At 39.3% G+C, this 22408-nt stretch overlaps 1 non-coding gene across 1 annotated transcript; it reads left to right on the forward strand.

The window, feature by feature from the left end:
* Positions 1 to 22300: 22300 nt before the first annotated feature.
* Positions 22301 to 22408, forward strand: LOC130972699 (small nucleolar RNA R71). Its single transcript, XR_009083863.1, has one exon. It is a non-coding gene; the product is annotated as a small nucleolar RNA R71 (small nucleolar RNA).

The following is a 22408-nucleotide window of genomic DNA, read 5'->3' on the forward strand; positions in this document are numbered from 1 at the left end:
TTTACATGTGGATGAATAATGTACATAAATCGCGACCGGGGTGTAGCGGTTTATGGTTAGTGAGCAATTTACATAAACAAAAAATAAAGTATGTCTATGGTTAACAAAACCATACATTACACACAGCTAATTCAATGGAAATAAACTAAGTACAAACACATAATACAAAAGTACATGACAAATTTGACATACATAGGTATCATCAATGAAAACATAAAATAGTAAGCTACGGCTCCTGCCTGTCCTCATCCTCCTCGTGAGATTCATGTCCAAATGCGCCCAGGAGAAGCGACCCTGTACCACATCGAGCGGCCCGTCTCACTCTAGCTGGCCTCTGGCGCTGCTGTGCTGGAGGATCGACGGGCATGCCCACGTCATATGCAGATGGAGGTGTCCCTCCCATGCCCAACCAACTATCATACGAGTTGCCAGCAGGCTTATTCAGGTCTACATGTAGCTGGGGCTGGAACCCATGAGGTTCAGACATCTGTGGCTGGTACCGCTGCATATCCTCCATATCTGGATGGTACCCCTGCGCAACGTACGTTCATCTAGGGCTGGATCTCAGACACCTGATCCTGTGGGGTCTACTGCTAAAAATGCAGAGGGTCGTCATCCCGGATGAGATCTACAAATTCAGAATAGAACTGTGAACTCCCAACCTCGTGGTCCATATCCATCGTGAAAGTCGGACCCGCCAGGTCATCATACATCTGGCCATGGATCTCATGGTATATCTGGGAGCTCGAAACATGTGTAAGAGGAACCTCCTGGGTCTCTTCCCCTCCCTGCTCAGTGGGTCAATCACCAGGACCACCGGATGCGACCCCTGATGAACCACCCCGACGCTGAGGATGGCCACGCCGGACACGGTGATCGGCATGTCCGACTCCGTCGCCACCAGATCTGTCATCCTAAATCATGTCATCCAGCCATCGCCACTCACGGTCTGTAGCCCGGGTACCAATGCGTCGTCGCCGCTCAACGCGCCTGTTATAAGGCACGTCTAGCATCGGAACCCTAGAAGGCGCCTGTGACGACCCTCTCTGAACAACATCCTGACTAATCTCCTCGGCCTTAGGATCGGCAATCAAGGAATCCGGCGATAGAAACCTATGGGCCACTCTGTACCACTGAAGAGATGAAGATTGATGGTTTAGAAGTTATAGTAAACTCTCATTGTAAGTATAGTTACTAAATCAAGCAATCAACCTTTCTTACAAATGTTTTGGTTGTCACAAGTAACAAACCCTTTTTAAAATGATAACCAAGTATTCAAATCTCGGGTTGTCTTCTCAAGGAATTGCAGGGAGGTATATTCTTATTATTGGTTATGGGTTTTGTAAATTGGGGTTTTGAAAGTGAGGAACAAGTAAATTAAATGACAAATAAAATAAATAATTAACTGTAAAATAAACTCTTGGAAAGATATGAAAATTCGAAAGTCCTATCCTAGTTACTCCTATGAGAATGGAAGTTAATCCCACTTAGTTAACCTTTGCGTAAGCAAGGAAAAGTAAAGTGAACCAATTGGTTAGATTTCCCAAGTCCTAGCCAACTCCTAAGGAAAGACTAGAGTTAGTGGAATTCCAATTAATCAGCCGACATAACAATCAATCCTGAATAGTTGATAACTTAAGAGCTTCCAGTTAATCAATTAAAGCCAATAATATGAAAAGCTAAATAAGAATCTTAGATCTGAAATACCTCAATTGCATTAATAAGAGAAAATCAATCTGAACATAAAGAATTCATAAGTCAATCTGGCAACATAAGTAATTAAATGAGAGTATTAAAGTTCTGAAAGTAAAAGAGAAATATAAAGTAAAAGAAATATTGAACCTGATGAAGAGTTGAAATCCTAAATCCTTTAAGAGGAATCCTAATCCTAAAACCTAAGAGAGAGGAGAGAACCTTTCCCTCAAAACTACATCTAAATCATAAAATTGTGAGTAATGATTGAATGAATATGAATGGATGCATTCCCCCACTTTATAGCCTCTAATCTGTATTCTCTGGGCTGAAAACTAGGTCAAAAACAGCCCAGAAATCACTGATTGTGAAATCTGGTCCATACAGGTCGCGGCAAAGTGACGCGGAGGCGTCATCCACGCATTTGCGTGGAGTGAGATTCGCAGATGCGACGCGTCCATGTGGGGCGCGCGTTCACGTCGTCTATCTGTACGGCCACTATGGCGAATTATATATCAAATCGAAGCCCCGGATGTTACCTTTCCAACGCAAGTAGAACCGCATCATTTGGATCTCTATAGCTCAAGTTATGGCCATTTGAGTGCGAAGAGGTCAGGCTGGACAGCTTAGCAATTTCTTCAACTTCTTGTATTCCTTCCACTTTTGCATGCTTCCTTTCCATCCTCTAAGTCATTCCTGCCCTGTAATCTCTGAAATCACTTAACACACATATCACGGCATCTAATGGTAATAAGAGAGGATTAATATTAGCAAATATAAGGCCAAAGAAGCATGTTTTCAATCATAGCACAAAATCAGGAAGGAGAATGTAAACCCATGCATTTAGTATGAATAAGTGTATGAAAGATTGATAAAATCCACTCAATTAAGCACAAGATAAACCATAAAATAGTGGCTTATCAATCTTCCCACACTTAAACATTAGCATATCCTCAGGCTAAGCTCAAGAGAACTAAAAGAGTGAAGAGGAATGATAGAATGTATGAAATGCAACCTATCTATATGAATGCAACTACATGCAAAGATGTTTCTACCTACTTGGTTAAAATTAAATAAGTTCTCCAAGACAAAAATAATTCAAATTCCACTAATTCAAATCATTCAGTGAAAACAAGTAAACTTGTAAGAAGATAGCTCATGAAAGCAGGGAACATAGAATCAAGTACTGAACCCTCACTGGTAGTGTACATCACTCTAATCTCTCAAGTGTCTAGGGTCAATCACTCTATTCTTCCCTAATCATGCTTTCTAAACTTTGTTCTTCATCTAACCAATCAACAAATATTTAGTATACCCATGCACACATCATGAGGTCTTTTCAAGGTTGTAATGGGGTCAAGGCAAGGGTGAGGATATATGTATGGCTAAGTGAGCTATAAATTGAATCTTTGAGTAACCTGAGCTATCACCTAACATACATACATTCTATATAATTTCTAAAATCATGCCTACCTACCCATAATTCCCACTTTTATATCATATACTCATGTGTCAACTTTTCTTTTGATTTGTGTCACATATGCATTGATCTTTTATTAACTTAACATTGGGGTAATTTTGTCCCCTTATTTATTTATTTATATTATATATTTTTTTCTTTTTTTTTCTTTTTTTATAGAGACATAAAAACTAAAATAACATATCAATGCATATGAAATTTTTTTAATTTTCTGTTTTACATGAGTAGATACCCAAATTTCCCAATATTCAGAATTAGAAACATGATACATTCCCTTATTAACCCATGTTCCCACAGTTTCCCCACACTTAGTTGGTGCACAATCTCTATCTTAAGCTAACCAAAGATTCAATTGGGATATTTAATTTGTTTTTCTGCTTAAGGCTAGTGATGTGGTTATAGAACAGAAGGGGATTAAAAAGCTCAAAGTGGCTAACAAGGGTGACATAAAAGGGTAGGCTTATTTGGGATAAGTGAGCAAAAACAAGTAATGGCCTCAATCATATGCAAGCATGTAAATACACTAAATATTGGACATATAGATTGGAACAAAATAAAGATTATAATCATAGAGAAGAAAACACACAAGAATAAAAATTTATGGTTAAATAATGTAACCATATAAATAAGCTCAAACCTCACAGGTTGTGTGTTCTTTGGCTCAAAAACCATGTTCCAAATACAACTTCAAACAAATTTAACACATAGAAAATTTTAAAAAAAAAATTAATTTAAATTAGTGAAATTTTTCAAAAATAGGGTCTTTAAAAGAAACTTATTATTTTTCAACCAAGGAGTACTTAAATGCAAACAATCAACTACACATGCAATCTATTATGCAATGCAACAATGAACAAACAAAGAAAATAGAATATTGGTGTTGAGAAGAGAATAGCTAACCCATGGAGATCGGTATCGACCTCCCCACACTTAAAGATTACACCGTCCTCGGTGCATGCTAAGATGTGCAGGTGGACGGGCTGTTCCAACTGATGCTTTTCTTCAAAGATTGAGCAGATGAACTTGTTTGTCTCCCCAGTAAGAAGCTTTTTCTCTCCCTTCGTGGTGGCCATCCTGAAAAAAGAGGAAAAAGAAGAAAAGTAACCCAAAAATAAAGATAGAAAACGAATAAAATATGGGTGTTAATGCCAGATAAAAAGGGTCTCAATTACATGGTAGCTACAACATGCAAGCGAGAAAACAGTAGAAGCACATGGCAAATCAAGAGTGCAAAAATTTGCAACAATAGGGAAGATGGTGTGGGTAAGGAGAGATAATATAAATTCATGTCAATGCAAAAGTAGTACATGTATAAAAGATTGGCATTGATTTAAATAATATTACCTAACCAGAATAAAATAAGTCACTAAGCACCCAAAATGATTCAAGAGAAGATGCAACAGTTAAATAAGAAAATCAAAAACAAAGGAAAAATAATGAATTTAGAAAAGAAAAGAAAAATATGCACTAAATTAAAATGCAATGAATGAAATATGCAAATAAATTAAATAAAATGAAAGATAAGAAGAATGAGAAGGGAAAGAAGGGAAGAAAGAAGTAAGGAAGAAAGGAGGGAGGAAAAATTAGGATTGGGGAAGAAAAGATAAGATATTTTGGCAGTTTAAGGTCAGCTGTGCGGTGCAAGCGACGCGGACGCGTCGGGGACGCGGTCGCGTGACTTGCGCTGAATTTAATCATCGCGGTCGCGTCGGTTATACGAACGCGTGACGCATTTTGTGCTACTGACACGAGGGCAGCCTCGCGCTCGCACAACTCTCTGTTCAAAAATTCATTATTGCCGAATTCCAGGGTGACGCGGCCGCGTGGGTCATGCGATCGCGTGAGTGGCCAATATTGGAATATGACGCGGACGTGTGAGGCACGCGTACGCGTGGCAGGGCTTGTGCTTCTAGCATGAGTCCAGCCCAATTCTAGCTCAACTTTCGGCCATACACCCTTTTTACGTCGATTTCAGGACATGCGTTCGCGTGGGTGACGCGGACGCGTGGGAGGCATTTTTCTCACATGACGCGGACGCGTCAGCGACGCGGTCGCGTGGATCAATTAGTGCCAAAGGCACGCCTCCAGCCACGCTCTCGCGTGACTCTCTGTTCACTTTTCTTTTCTTTCCAATGCACTGGTGACGCGGACACGTCAGCAACGCTGCCGCGTCGCGTGCATGTTTTTTTATGCAGTATGCAGAATGCAATGCTTAATGTGAATGCTATGCATGATTCCAGGTTCAATAAAAATAAAGCTAAAAAACAAACAAAACTAATTAAAATTAAAATTGAAAAAGGAACGATCATACTATGGTGGGTTGTCTCCCACCTAGCACTTTTAGTTAAAGTCCTTAAGTTGGACATTTGATGAGCTTCCTGCTATGGTGGCTTGTGCTTGAATTCGTCCAGAAATCTCCACCAGTGTTTGGAATGCCAGCATCCTCCAGGGTCCCAAATAAGGCACTTAAAACTGTTGAGCAGTTTCAAATAGGTTTCCAGGCTCCCGGGGTGTTGAATGTCAGAACAGACTCCAGGATCCCAAACTTTTCTTCTACACCCGTCTTTGTCTTGATCTACATCTTTCTAGCCGGGTGGTGAGTAGTTTGAATTCTCATTGTAGTGACCAAACAACTTCCGAGATCCTTTCAATTGAGCTTGACACCAATCCTTGCACCTTAAATTGAAGTGCGAAGCCTCATTGAATCTTGCATTGTGCACTAGCTCTGAGTATAAGCCATTTCCCGTTTGCTTTTAAAGCCACAAAGAGCTCTAAGCTGGCCATCTGTTTCAAGTAAACCATATTCAAGTGGAAAAGTAAAGATAAAAGCTAAGGATTTTACCCACTTGAGGTTTGTGTTGGGTGGTAATGGCCTTGGGATAGGTGTTTCTAGTGGCTCTGCAAGCTCTACTCTCTTGTGGTCTTCTGTGAATTCCTCCACTTCTTTACAAATTTTTTCAACTTCAACCATGTCTTGATCAAAGTCATTGATATCTTCCTCATCACTTGAGTCATAAATAGGAGGTTGAGAGAAGTCAACCTCAGCATCATCTTCATATTCACTTGGGGAAGATTCTTCTGTCTCAAAGAATTCACTTGCGGATGCAAGTTCATTACTAAGAGGACTTGACTTGTGATCATCATCATCAAGGAAACTTGTATATTGGGTTATTCTGTCCAGTTCTTCATAAGATATCTGTATTGGGGGTTGCACAACATCCTCTTTAGCATCAATTGTAGCATCCTTGACGGGGTCTTTCATGACTCTGTATTCCCTAAGAGGTTCAACATCTCCTAAATCTTTAACCAACTCTTCTTCTTTTACAATGACAGCGTCCTCTACTTGTTCCAGTACAAAATTGTGCTCTTTGCTATCTACTGGAGTCTCTAGTGTCTTCTTCGTGCTGCGTTCTTCATTAGATTCTCCACATGAAGCCATGGGAGTCTGTTGAGTGCCTGAACGTCTGGAAGATAATTGATTTATTGCTTGCTCCAGTTGATGAAGGGTTGCATTAAATTGTTTTACTGATTCTTTGAGGCGAACCTGTGATTCTTGGCTTGATGGATATGGACATGGTGCATAGGTGTGTGGTGGTTCTTGGGAATAGTTGGATTGGCATTGGGGTGGATAAGGGTCACGTGGTAATGAATGGTGAAAAGAAGCTTGTGAGTGTGGTGGTTCGAAGTTATGTCGAGAGGATGATCTCTGAGCATAGGGTGGGGCTTGTTGGTAGCTACAAGGCGGTCCACCGAATCTATCAGTTGGGTATGTATTGTAGAATGGTCTTTGTCCATGATATCTAGGATGATGTTGTTGCCTAAAGGGCTGATCAGATCCTTATAGCTCCATCCATCTTTGATTGCTTAGACCTTGATGCATAGTCCTGTTATAGCTTCCATTCCTTGCAACAAAATTAGAACCAAACTCAAAGCGAGAGGGGTGAGAATTCATAGTAGCTATGAGAAATAAGAGGGAAGAGAAGGAACAAATAAACAAGTAAAAGAAAAATATATACAATAACCAATAATAAGGCACACGTTTGCAATTCCCCGGCAATGGCGCCATTTTGAAGAGATGAAGATTGATGGTTTAGAAGTTATAGTAAACTCTCGTTGTAAGTATAGTTACTAAACCAAGCAATCAACCTTTCTTACAAACGTTTTGGTTGTCACAAGTAACAAACCCTTTTTAAAATTGATAACCGAGTATTCTTATTATTGGTTATGGGTTTTGTAAATTGGGGTTTTGAAAGTGAGGAACAAGTAAATTAAATGACAAATAAAATAAATAATTAACTATAAAATAAACTCTTGGCAAGATATGAAAATTCGGAAGTCCTATCCTAGTTACTCCTATGAGAATGGAAGTTAATCCCACTTAGTTAACCTTTGCGTAAGCAAGAAAAAGTAAAGTGAACCAATTGGTTAGATTTCCCAAGTCCTAGCCAACTCCTAAGGAAAGACTAGAGTTAGTGGAATTCCAATTAATCAGCCGACATAACAATCAATCCTAAATAGTTGATAACTTAAGAGCTTCCAGTTAATCAATTAAAGCCAATAATATGAAAAGCTAAATAAGAATCTTAGATCTGAAATACCTCAATTGCATTAATAAGAGAAAATCAATCTGAACATAAAGAATTCATAAGTCAATCTGGCAACATAAGTAATTAAATGAGAGTATTAAAGTCTCTGAAAGTAAAAGAGAAATATAAAGTAAAAGAAATATTGAACCTGATGAAGAGTTGAAATCCTAAATCCTTTAAGAGAAATCCTACCTAAAACCTAAGAGAGAGGAGAGAACCTCTCCCTCAAAACTACATCTAAATAATAAAATTGTGAGTAATGATTGAATGAATATGAATGGATGCATTCCCCCACTTTATAGCCTCTAATCTGTGTTCTCTGGGCTGAAAACTGGGTCAGAAACAGCCCAGAAATCGCTGATTGTGAAATCTGGTCCGTACAGGTCGCGGCAAAGTGATGCGGAGGCGTCATCCACGCGTTTGCGTGGAGTGAGATTCGCAGATGCGACGCGTCCGTGTGGAGCGCGCGTTCGCGTCGCCTATCTGTATGGTCATTATGGCAAATTATATATTAAATCAAAGCCCCGGAGGTTATCTTTCCAACGCAAGTGGAACCACATCATTTGGACCTCTGTAGCTCAAGTTATGGCCGTTTGAGTGCGAAGAGGTCAAGCTGGACAGCTTAGCAATTTCTTCAACTTCTTGTATTCCTTCCACTTTTGCATGCTTCCTTTCCATCCTCTAAGCCATTCCTGCCATGTAATCTCTGAAATCACTTAACACACATATCTCGGCATCTAATGGTAATAAGAGAGGATTAATATTAGCAAATATAAGGCCAAAAAAGCATGTTTTCAATCATAGCACAAAATCAGAAAGGAGAATGTAAACCCATGCATTTAGTATGAATAAGTGTATGAAAGATTGATAAAATCCACTCAATTAAGCACAAGATAAACTATAAAATAATGGTTTATCAACCACCATCGCAGAAAGTTTGTGGACGGCCTGGGATCAAGCACCCGGGGGATACTCAAGACAGCATCAACCCTGTTTTGCCAACTAAGGTGCCATACCTGATTGTAGCTCGGGAACCATCTGTCCCCACCCCTCCCATCCTTAGCATGGAGCCAGTCTATATTCGAGGTTGGCTTAAGCTCGTGCTGAACGCCACCCAGCTGTGGTAGCACCCTATCCACCTGGTGCCACTCAATGACGGCGAAGTATATTAAGCAAGTACATGCGCACCATAACCGACTGTGCTCCTCTGTGAGAATCTCTGGATGAACAACAGCCATCACGTCGAGCGAAGCATAAGGCGCCCAAACAATCTACAGACATTGACAAAATATATTTATTAGTCCATTAACTAACAAATATATAGTTAATTACTAGATAAAAATTGAAACAAAATGAATCAACTTACATCTCGATCGCCTAATCGGTCCAATGCTAGGCGACGCTAAATGACTCTCTCCTCCTTGCGGTCGGATGTCGCAAGTAGGTGGCCCATCTGAACGAATACAATGTTATACAATGTTAACAGGTTGAACCATAATAAAAAAAGTTACAGTTCAAGTCTTATTGTACAGATATGTATACTTGGAAGCTAATGGGAAGGAATATGTGTTGAATCCATGCGGCTTGAGGCTAGGAAACCGCCAGAAAATCCATGACTGCAGTAGCTGCAGGGGGCTGCCCATTTCGTCATGTAAGGTCCCACATCGGTTAGGGAGGGGGACGAAGCATGCCTTATAAGGGTGTGGATACCTCTCCCTAGCATGACGCATTTTGACGAGTGAGTGTGGGGCCTTCGGCTATCATCACTATCGTAAAAGGCAAAACCGTGAGGCCTTGTCTGCCAAAACGGACAATATCGTGCTAGCGGGTGGTCTGACCTGTTATAGATGGTATCAGAGCCAGAACCCAGATAGATGTGCCAGCGAGGGCGCTGGGCTCCCTTAGGGGGATAGATTGTAAGGTCCCACATTGGTTGGGGAGGGGAACGAAGCATTCCTTATAAGGGTGTGGATACCTCTCCCTAGCATGATGCATTTTGACGAGTGAATGTGGGGGGCTTCGGCTATCATCCCTATCGTCAAAGACAAAACCGTGAGGCCTTGTGTGCCAAATCGGACAATATCGTGCTAGCAGGTGGTCTAGGCTGTTACACGTCACGGTTCTGTTGGCCACCTAACACATGCAACGATATAGCCAGGCCTTCATGAGTGTTTTTCAGTGGTTCGCTCCCAAATCCTTCTACTCGATCCTCTTTCTCCTGTCAACAGAGTCTTTGCCATTGTCATTCAGCATGAATGACAACTGTAGTTGGCCTTGGGACTACTTAATGAGCTGCTCACACTCACCGCCGCCGTCAATACTCGCTATGCCTCCATAGAACGTGGATGAAGCTCTCCTTCCTCTAGTTTGAGTCATGGCAGCACATCCTACTCTAAAGAATGTACTCATTGTGGCTGAACCGTATACACAGTGGAGGTATGTTATGGAAAGCATGGGTATTCACCTGGACATTCGCGCTGTCCTAGTCGTCCTCGTCAACTTGGTAGCGGTAGTGGCTCTTCAACAATGCAATATCTACACCACTCTCCTGTGCCCTAGTGAATGAAGAAAGGGCACCAATAAAGACTTCAACAGGATCACAATTGGGCCTCACTCCAACCTAGCATAGCTTCCTCTTAGTTCTTCTTTAATGGGTTGAGACTCAAGACTTAGCTTGCAATGATAACTTTTCACTTCTTTTCAAATTGGATTTCTTTCTAGCCCAAGTTTGAGTACACACTTACTTTGTTCTTCATATTGCTTTTCTGTTTTGAACAATGCTTCATCTAATTTCAATTCTAATAAGGCTTGGGTCATTGACTCAAGAGCCACTGATCACATTACTTTCAATTTATCATGATTTTTATCATATTATTCTATTAAACCCATCATTGTTTACATGCTTAATGGTTCACATGTTATTGCTCATTACACAAGGGTGGTCAAATTTTATTTTTCATTATTTATTCATGATGTTCCTTACCTACCATATTTTAATTTCAATTTAATTCGATTTCTAAAATTACACACAAACTTCATTGTGAACTTACCTTTTCTCATCAATTTTGCACATTACAAGAACCCAACAACTTTAAGATGATTGGTTTGAGTAAAATGAGAGAGGGGTTATATATTCTTTAATATGTTTTAGATAATGGTTCATCTTCTACATTTCACAAAATAAACTCCATACAAACTTCACCTATCACACCTAATTTGTGACATTTTCGTTTAAGACATCTTTCTGGACAACGGCTTAATATTTTACATAAGCAGTTTCCTTTTATTTCCTCACATCATATAGAAACTTGTGACGTATGTCATATTTCAAAGCAAAAAAATTGCCATTTTCTTGAAGCTTTAATAGAGCTAGTATCATTTTGAGTTATTGCATTTAGACATCATTTCACTTGGGTGATTTTGCTAAACACAAAAAGTGAATTTTTACAGCATGTTAAAAATTTTGTTGCCTTGGTTGAAACACAATTTAATTCAAAAGTTAAAAGCATAGTTCAGACAATAGTTTAGAATTTACCTTACATTATTTCTTTTCTTTTAGAGGTATAATTCAACAACTTAGTTGCGTTGAGACTCCCCAACAAAATGGACAAGTCAAACATAAACATCTACATATCTTAATATTGCTAGAACCCTTATATTTCAATTAAATAATTCTCCTTATTTTTTGGTCATATGCCATTAGTCATGCAGTTTAATTAATAAACAGGTACCTTCTTTAATTTTAAATTCTGAAACACCCTATAAAATTTTATTTAATGAAATTCCAAATTATGAAGAAATAAAAGTTTTTAGTTGTTTATGTTTTGTATTTACCTTAATTTCACAACGTTCCAAATATGATCCAAGAGCTTCTAAAGCTGTTTTTTTTTTTTGTAAATTTAAAACTGGAATAAAATGTTTCATCGTCTATTCGTTAGATGATAAAAATATTAAGGTGTCTAGAAATGTTCTTTTCTATGAAGACATTTTTCTTTCACAGAAAATAGCTATATCCCATATCAGCCCAATAACCCACATGAATCCACAAACTTTTTGCCTAACCATTCCAACATTCAACACCCTTATTTCAATAATCAAAGCCCGCACTTCACACTCCACATTATTACCCATCGGGCCTCCCTTCCCAACTGACCCGGACCCATCTCCACCATCTAACCGTGTTCTCTCTTCAATCCAACTTCCTCTCACTCTTCGACCCCATCCTCTACATCCACTGAGCTTTCATCATCTTCAACACATCATCACCATCTACCATTATTCCCACTTCTTCAACACCTCCAACAACAACCACAGTACCTCCACCACATTGACGAAGTTTTCGTCAATCTCATCTCCCACCACATCTATCAGCCTACATATGCTCCTCTCTCATATTCTCAAATTCATCTTTTTCAAAGTGTTGCTACCCACCTTCTTTTGTCCTCTCAATTTTTTCTCTCTTCATTTCACAAAAATTTTATTTTATGATTGCACTCTAATATTGAGCTTAGGTTGTTCAAGGAAGCTAATACAAATCTACACTGGCATGATGCTATGAGGGTAGAACTAGTAATACTTAAATTGAACCAAACATGGTCTCTTATTGAATGCCCTTCCCAGGTAAAGTCAATTAGTTGCAAATGGGTTTATTAGATCAAGCAATGTCCAGACGGTTTTTCTAGATTGAAGGAGTGGATTTTTTAAAAAAAATTTCTCCTATTGTGAAGCCAGCAACAATTAGAATAGTGTTGGTCTTAACTTTCATTAAACACTGGCCTATTTAGGAGGTTGATATCAATAATACTTTTTTCCATATTGATCTAACCGAAGAGTTGTACATGTCTCTAACACTAGGTCTGAATTCGATTCATCCCAATCAGTGTTACAAATTGTAAAAATTCATAAATGGCCTACAACAATCTAGCCAAATATGGTATGAAAAGTTATTTATCCTTTTGCTTTTTTGTGGGTATCAACAGACTGTCTTTGATTATAGCCTTTTCATTAAAATTTTGGGTAATAAAATATACATTTTATTGATTTATGTGGATGACATTGTAACTGATGCATAAACATCTTTAATTATTTTTAGTTATTATTTCTTTGAATAAAGTTAGTGATTTTCTTATTTTTATTAAGATTCTCACGCTTTTAATCAATGTTTCTTGAAGTTGTTTTGAACTTTGGTATGTGTAGAACACTGTTAAAAATAAGCAAGAATAAGAATGAAAAGAAGCAATCAAGAGAAGCACTAGAAGCAAGAAGGAAGAAGAGGCAAAAGACACCAAATCAACACCTCTCAGTAGCCAAATGAAGTGCTCATGCCTGTAACGCATGGAACTTCACATCACACTTGCAAGCCAAAAGCCACTTTGACCTCTTCATACTCCAACGAGCATAACTTGAGCTAGAAAGGTCCAAATAACACGGTTTTAACGGCGTTACAAAGCTGACATCTAGAGCTTTTCAACGATATATAGTAGTCTAGAGTAGACATGCGTCTAAGGCAACCAAAATCAAGTCATAAAAGGTACTCCAAGCTTGTCATGAATCTATTGTGTGCAACATGGGAGGTCATGCGTGCAACATGAAGAATTAGACACCTTTGACCTCTTCACACTCTAACAAGAATAACATGAGCTAAAGAGGTTCAAATGATGCATTTTCAGTGGCGTTAGAAAGCTGACATCCAAAGCTTTTCAACGATATATAATAGTCTATGATGAACATGTGTTTAAGATAGCCAAACTCAAGCCACAAAAAATACTCCAGGGCTGCCATGAGTTCATGTGTGCTACATGGGGAGAGTGTGCGTGCAACGTATGGAACTAGATCCTTTTGACCTCTTCGCACTCCAACAAGCATAACTTGAGCTATAAAAGTCTAAATGATGTAGTTCTAGTGATGTTAGAAAGCTGACATCCAGAGATTTCTAACGATATATAATAATTTATAGTAGACATCCGTCTAACGCAGCCAAACTCAAGCCACAAAAAGTACTCCATGGCTGCCACAAGTTATGCATGCAATGTGGAGGATGGTGCATGCAATGTGAAGACTTAAATAGAGGCTATTTGGTGCAAAGGAAAGCCATGCGTTGCACGTGGGGAGAGTGTGCGTGCAACGTGAAAACCAAATAGAGGGCAATTCATCAAGGGATTCCATGCGTGCAATGTGAGGAGAGTGTGCGTGCAACATGAAGCATGAAACAGAGGCCAACATTCTCATGTTTAGGCCATGCGTTTCACACATGAAGGGGGTGCGTGGCCATTCCCAGGGGCCTTCAATGCTTTACTAATCCTTCCTACTCCTTCACTAATCTCTCCAACTTCAAGTGTTTTGTTAGCCTAAGATTGAAGTTTCAAGTCCATGATTTCAACTAAGTAAAGCACCAAGTTTTGAATTTCAATTACAAGAAAGATCATTAGCTAATTAAGACTCATTAAGACTTAATGAGATTGGATTTGATTTTTTTTTGAATTAGTTTGAATTCTGAAGTAGTTTTTAGGGTTAGTATAAATAAGAGAGGAGCCACACACGTGAGGGGTTCTTCCTCTTTCGGGCCATTTTACAATTTGAATTATAGGTTTTTCTTTGGATCATGAGTAACTAATCTCCTCGGTTAAGGTTAGGAGCTTTGTTCATCTTTTTATGGATTATTAATCTAAGTATTTTATTTTATTTGAGGTTTATGCTTTAATCTATTTCATGATTGAGTTTTCGTTCTTCACCCCTAAAGATTTAGAATTGTTGGAAAACATTCTAACTTTGTTTTGAATTATAAATATTGATTTGGAAAAAAGTAATATTGAAATTAGCTTAAAAACTCTTTCCCAATACTTTTTTATTTAACTAGGAATAGTTTCAAAGAGTGTGCGACACTTTGTAAGTTTCAATTGTTTAAGACTAGTTTGGATAAGTGACATATAATTCAACCTAAGGACTATTCTTGAAAGTTATTTGAAATTAAATCAAAATTGTACTTCATCTCTTTTCTTAAATAATTGACTAAAGAATTAGCGATTAATTAGGTTAAAGAGAAATTGAACAGCCAAAGAATTGGAATTTGATTATTTATGATTTGTCGTGATTGATCTTTGCATGCCTCTAATAAATGAACCCAAGGATTGTTTTCCTAAAGAGTGAATATCTCGGAAACCTTAAGATTCTCATCATTATTATTTTCATTTACTATTTGCTATGTGATGAGCGGATATTTTATACGCTTTTTGGCATTATTTTTATATAGTTTTTAGCATGTTTTATTTAATTTTTATTAAGTTTTCATAGGTTTTAGTGTGAAATTCACCATTTTTTATTCTACTTTGAGTTTGTATATTTTTATGCAATTTCAGGTATTTTCTGGCTGAAATTGAAGAGCTGGAGCAAAAGTCTGATTCAGAGACAGAGAAAGCACTGCAGATGCTGTCCGGATCTGACCTCTTTGCACTCGGAACAGCTTTTTTGGAGCTATAGAAGTCCAAATGGAGCTTCTTAATGGCTATGGAAAGCTGACTTCCAGAGATTTCCAGCAATGTATAATAGTCCATACTTTACTTCAGAATTGAAGGCTCAAAACTGGCGTCCAATGCCAGCTTCCTACCCCCATTCTAGGCGTCCAGCACCCAAAGAAAGAAACTAGAATCTAAACACCCAAAGAGGACCCCTTAGCCAGCGTTCAATGTCCTAGAAACCTCCTAGCACGTGGAACTCATCAAAGTTCAACCCAAACACTCACCAAGTGGGTCCTAGAAGTGAATTTTAGCACTAAAAGACTGTTTTACCGTTCTTAATATAATCCCTAGTCATTAGTTCAATATTTAAAGACTTTTACACCTCTCATTATAGGGGGGATACACCATATTTTCGAATTCCATCATTGTATTTTCTATCAGTATGAGTTTCTAAGCCTCCTAGGTTGAGGGGAGGAGCCCTGCTGAGTTTTATGGATTAATAAAAGTATTACTGTTTCTCTTCAATCCGTGTTTGATTTAATTCTAAGATGTATTTTTGTTCTTTAACATGATGAACGGGATGACCCGTGACAATCATCTTCGTTCTTCATACTAATATCACGTGCCTGACAACCACCTGTGTTCTTATTAGGTTCGTTTGAATACTAAAGCAGAAGGAGTTGAACCACCAGCTTGACTATACATCTCTTAGACGGCTAATCCTCGACTTCGTTGGGACTTCTCGATACACCAGTTCAGCTGAGGTATGGGGAGATTAGGGTTTCTGTGGTAGAGGCTAGAACCAAGGCGTGGCATCCTCTGATCCGGAAGATTCGACCTTATTTGTGGTATTTTGAGTAGGATCACTAAAGAGAATGAACTGCAGGAACTTCACCCTCAATCAGAATGGATCCGCCCTAATCCTGGGTTCAGATCTGGAGGAGTATTGGCAGCTACTTAAACTAGCGTCAATCACATACAGCCTGCCATAGAAGAAATTATTCACAATTGAAGAAGATAGCAATACCAGAGTTAATCCAGAAGGACAAAGCATCTCCAAGCCTTAACCGCCATCTTATCATAGTTTACATGACTTCTGAGTTCTGATTACCCTTTTTCATTCCTTTTATGCTTTTAACCAAATTCAAACCCATAACTCTTTTATCCACCTGACTAAGATCTGCAAGATAACCATAGCTTGCTTCAAACTACAATTCTCGTGGGATCGACCCTGACTCGCTCAGGTATTACTTAGACGACCCAATGCACTTGCTGGTACAGATGTACAAAGTATGGGGATTCGTGCACCACTATTTCTTTTTCCTCTTTACACGTTTAAATTCTCACCTCTCTGATTTTGTTTTCTCTAATTATAATAGTCAATTAATCATTGTTACTTAGTCCATTAATCCTTGTGGGAACGATAACCTACTCACCATGGTATTACTTGATATGATTCGGTTAACTTGCCGAGTTGTGATTTTAAAAAGCTCCGCATCAAGTTTTTGGTACCGTTGTTGAAGATTAATTGTGATTAACAACTACCACATTAATTGATTCTCTAAATTGGACTTTTTTAATTATTTTTTCTTTGCTACTCATTGAAATTCCCTTCACTGTGACGTTGAGAATTTCACTTTTTTCTTTGTTTTTTCTATTTTGCATGCAGGACAAAGACAAGGAACCATTTCTCTTTGATCATGAAATTGAAAGAACACTCCACTAATTGAGAAAAATATCTCGAAATCAAAGGGTGTTAGAAAAAATTGATGAGTCAAAAAGCATGGCAAACAATAATAACAATGCCAATACTAGGAGGACTCTTGGAAACTTTGTTACCCCCTGGTGCGCGAAATTGTGATTCACTACACAACTTTGCACAACTAACCAGCAAGTGCACTGGGTCATCCAAGTAATACCTTACGCGAGTAAGGGTCGATCCCACGGAGATTGTTGGTATGAAGCAAGCTATGGTCACCTTGTAGATCTCAGTCAGGCAGACTCAAATGGGTATAGATGATGAATAAAACATAAAGATAAAGATAGAGATACTTATGTATATCATTGGTGAGAGCTTCAGATAAGCGTATGAAGATGCCTTCCCTTCCGTCTCTCTGCTTTCCTACTGTCTTCATCCAATCCTTCTTACTCCTTTCCATGGCAAGCTTATGCAAGGGTTTCACCGTTGTCAGTGGCTACCTCCCATCCTCTCAGTGAAAATGTTCCTATGCTCTGTCACAGCATATGGCTAATCAGCTGTCGGTTCTCGGTCAGGCCGGAATAGAATCCAGCGATTCTTTTGCGTCTGTCACTAACGCCCCGCCTGCTAGGAGTTTGAAGCACGTCACAGTGATTCAATCATTGAATCCTACTCAGAATACCACAGACAAGGTTAGACCTTCCGGATTCTCTTGAATGCCGCCATCAGTTCTCGCCTATACCACGAAGATTCCGGTTAAAGAATCCAAGAGATAAACACTAGAGCCTCGTATGCTTGTAGAACAAGAGTGGTTGTCAGTCACTTTGTTCATGAGTGAGAATGATGATGAGTGTCACGGATCATCACATTCATCAAGTTGAAGAACAAGTGATATCTTGGACAAAGAACAAGCGGAATTGAATAGAAGAACAATAGTAATTGCATTAATACTCGAGGTACAGCAGAGCTCCACACCTTAATCTATGGTGTGTAGAAACTCTACCGTTGAAAATACATAAGAACAAGGTCTAGGCATGGCCGAATGGCCAGCCCCCAAATGATCTAAGAACTAGATGTCCAAAGATGATCTAGAGATCTAAAGTGATCAAAAAGATGAAAATACAATAGTAAAAGGTCCTACTTATAGAAAACTAGTAGCCTAAGGTTTACAAAGATGAGTAAATGTCATAGAAATCCACTTCCGGGCCCACTTGGTGTGTGCTCGGGCTGAGCAATGAAGCATTTTCGTGTAGAGACTCTCCTTGGAGTTAAACGCCAGCTTTTATGCCAGTTTGGGCGTTTAACTCCCATTTTGGTGCCAGTTCCGGCGTTTAACGCTGGGAATTCTGAGGGTGACTTTGAACGCCAGTTTGGGCCATCAAATCTTGGGCAAAGTATGGACTATCATATATTGCTGGAAAGCCCAGGATGTCTAATTTCTAACGCCGTTGATAGCGCGCCAATTGGGCTTCTGTAACTCCAGAAAATCCACTTCGAGTGCAGGGAGGTCAGAATCCAACAGCATCTGCAGTCCTTTTCAGTCTCTGAATCAGATTTTTGCTCAGATCCCTCAATTTCAGCCAGAAAATACCTGAAATCAAAGAAAAACACACAAACTCATAGTAAAGTCCAGAAAAGTGAATTTTAGCTAAAAACTAATAAAAATATACTAAAAACTCAACTAAAACTACTAAAAACATACTAAAAACAATGCCAAAAAGCGTATAAATTATCCGCTCATCACAACACCAAACTTAAATTGTTGCTTGTCCTCAAGCAACTGAAAATCAAATAAGATAAAAAGAAGAGAATATACTATAGACTCCAAATTATCAATGAAACTTAGCTCCAAATTAGATGAGCGGGACTAGTAGCTTTTTGCCTCCGAACAGTTTTGGCATCTCACTCTATCCTTTGAAATTCAGAATGATTGGCTTCTTTAGGAACTCAGAATCCAGATAGTGTTATTGATTCTCCTAGTTAAGTATGATGATTCTTGAACACAGCTACTTATTGAGTCTTGGCCGTGGCCCAAAGCACTCTGTCTTCCAGTATTACCACCGGATACATACATGCCACAGACACATAATTGGGTGAACCTTTTCAGATTGTGACTCAGCTTTGCTAGAGTCCCCAATTAGAGGTGTCCAGGGTTCTTAAGCACACTCTTTTGCCTTGGATCACAACTTTATTTCTTTCTTTTTCTTTCTTTTTCTTTTTTTTTCTCCCCTTTTTCGTTTTTTTTTTTTGTAATTTTTTTTTCGCTTGCTTCTCTCTTTTTTTTTGTATTCACTGCTTTTTCTTGCTTCAAGAATCATTTTTATGATTTTTCAGATCCTCAGTAACATGTCTCCTTTTTCATCATTCTTTCAAGAGCCAACAATTTTAACATTCATGAACAACAAATTCAAAAGACATATGCACTGTTCAAGCATACATTCAGAAAACAAAAAGTATTGTCACCACATCAAACTAATTAAGCTAGTTTTAAAGATGAATTCGAAATCCTGTACTTCTTGTTCTTTTGTAATAAAAATAGTTTTCATTTAAGAAAGGTGATGGATTCATATTCATAGCTTTAAGGCATAGACACTAAGACACTAATGATCATAAGACAGAAACATAGATAAACATAAGCATGAAAATTTCGAAAAACAGGAAAATAAAGAACAAGGAGATTAAAGAACGGGTCCACCTTAGTGATGGCGGCTTGTTCTTCCTCTTGAAGATCCTATGGAGTGCTTGAGCTCCTCAATGTCTCTTCCTTGTCTTTGTTGCTCCTCTCTCATGATTCTTTGATCTTCTCTAATTTCATGGAGGAGAATGGAGTGTTCTTGGTGCTCCACCCTTAGTTGTCCCATGTTGGAACTCAATTCTCATAGGGAGGTGTTGATTTGCTCCCAATAGTTTTGTGGAGGAAAGTGCATCCCTTGAGATGAATCTCTCCATCCCTCATGACTCGGAGGTAGAAGCTTTTGCCTTCCCTTTCCTCTTTCTAGAGGTTTCTCCGGCCTTGGATGCCATAAATGGTTATGGAAAAACAAAAAGCAATGCTTTTACCACACCAAACTTAAAAGGTTTGCTCGTCCTCGAGCAAAAGAAGAAAGAAGAGAGTAGAAGAAGAAGAATGGAGGAGAGGGAGATGGCTTTGTGGTTCGGCCAAAAGGGGGGAACAAGTGGTTTGAAGTGATTGGTGAATGGGTGAAGAAGAAGAGAGAGGGTGGTGGGGTAGGTGGGGATCCTGTGGGGTCCACAGATCCTGAGGTGTCAAGGAAAAGTCATCCCTGCACCAAGTGGCATTCAAAATCACGTTTTGAGCCATTTCTGGCGTTAAACGCTGGGCTGGTGCCCATTTCTGGCATTTAACGCCAGGTTCTTGCCCTTTTCTGGCGTTTAACGCCAGTCTGGTGCCCCTTTCTGGCGTTAAACGCCCAGAATGGTGCCAGACTGGGCGTTAAACGCCCAACTGCTAGCCTTACTGGTGTTTAAACGCCAGTAGGTTCTTCCTCCAGGGTGTGCTGTTTCTCTTCCTGTTTTTCATTCTATTTTTGCTTTTTCAATTGATTTGTGACTTCTTATGATCATAAACCTACAAAAAACATAAAATAACAAAAGAAAATAGATAAAATATAACATTGGGTTGCCTCCCAACAAGCGCTTCTTTAATGTCAGTAGCTTGACAGAGGGCTCTCATGGAGCCTCATATTTTCTCAGAGCAATGTTGGAACCTCCCAACACCAAACTTAGAGTTTGAATGTGGGGGTTCAACACCAAACTTAGAGTTTGGTTGTGGCCTCCCAACACCAAACTTAGAGTTTGACTGTGGGGGCTCCGCTTGACTCTGAATTGAGAGAAGCTCTTCATGCTTCCTCTCCATGGTGACAGAGGGATATCCTTGAGCCTTGAACACAAAGGATTCTTCATTCACTTGAATGATCAGTTCACCTCTATCAACATCAATCACAGCCTTGGCTGTGGCTAGGAAGGGTCTGCCAAGGATGATGGTTTCATCCATGCACTTCCCAGTCTCTAGGACTATGAAATCAACAGGGATGTAATGGTCTTCAATCTTCACCAAAATATCCTCTACAAGTCCATAAGCTTGTTTTCTTGAGTTGTCTGCCATCTCTAGTGAGATTCTTGCAGCTTGTACCTCAAAGATCCCTAGCTTCTCCATTACAGAGAGAGGCATGAGGTTTACACTTGACCCTAAGTCACACAAAGCCTTCTTGAAGGTCATGGTGCCTATGGTGCAAGGTATGGAAAACTTCCCAGGATCTTATCTCTTTTGAGGTAATTTCTGCCTAGACAAGTCATCCAGTTCTTTGGTGAGCAAAGGAGGTTCATCCTCCCAAGTCTCATTTCCAAATAACTTGTCATTTAGCTTCATGATTGCTCCAAGGTATTTAGCAACTTGCTCTTCAGTGACATACTCATCCTCTTCAGAGGAAGAATACTCATCAGAACTCATGAAAGGCAGAAGTAAGTCCAATGGAATCTCTATGGTCTCATTTTAAGCCTCAGATTCCCATGGTTCCTCGTTAGGGAACTCATTGGAGGCTAGTGCACGCCCATTGAGGTCTTCCTCAGTGGCGTTCACTTCCTCTCCCTCCTCTCCAGATTCGGCCATGGTTATGGCTTTGCACTCTCCTTTTGGATTTTCTTCTGTATTACTTGGGAGAGTACTAGGAGGGAGTTCAGTAACTTTCTTGCTCAGCTGTCCCACTTGTGCCTCCAAATTCCTAATGGAGGACCTTGTTTCAGTCATGAAACTTTGAGTGGTTTTGATTAGATCAGAGACCATGGTTGCTAAGTCAGAGGGGTTCTGCTTAGAATTCTCTGTCTATTGCTGAGAAGATGATGGAAAAGGCTTGCCATTGCTAAACCTGTTTCTTCCACCATTGTTGTTGTTGAAACCTTGTTGAGGTTTCTCTTGATTCTTCCATGAGAAATTTGGGTGATTTCTCCATGAAGAATTATAGGTGTTTCCATAGGGTTCTCCTAGGTAATTCACCTCTTCCATTGAAGGGTTCTCAGGATCATAGGCTTCTTCTTCAGATGAAGTATCCTTAGTACTGCTTGGTGCATTTTTCATTCCAGACAGACTTTGAGAAATCAAATTGACTTGTTGAGTCAATATCTTGTTCTGAGCCAATATGGCATTCAGAGTATCAATCTCAAGAATGCCTTTCTTCTGACTTGTCCCATTGTTCACAGGATTCCTTTCAGAAGTGTACATGAATTGGTTATTTGCAACCATTTCAATTAGTTCTTGAGCTTCTGTAGGCGTCTTCTTCAGGTGAAGAGATCCTCCAGCAGAGCTATCCAGAGACATCTTGGATAGTTCAGATAGACCATCATAGAAAATACCTATGATGCTCCATTCAGAAAGCATGTCAGAAGGACATTTTCTGATCAATTGTTTGTATCTTTCCCAAGCTTCATAGAGGGATTCTCCATCCTTCTGTCTGAAGGTTTGGACTTCCACTCTAAGCTT

The sequence above is a fragment of the Arachis stenosperma genome, chromosome 3, assembly GCF_014773155.1.
Source record: "Arachis stenosperma cultivar V10309 chromosome 3, arast.V10309.gnm1.PFL2, whole genome shotgun sequence".
NCBI lineage: Eukaryota > Viridiplantae > Streptophyta > Magnoliopsida > Fabales > Fabaceae > Arachis > Arachis stenosperma.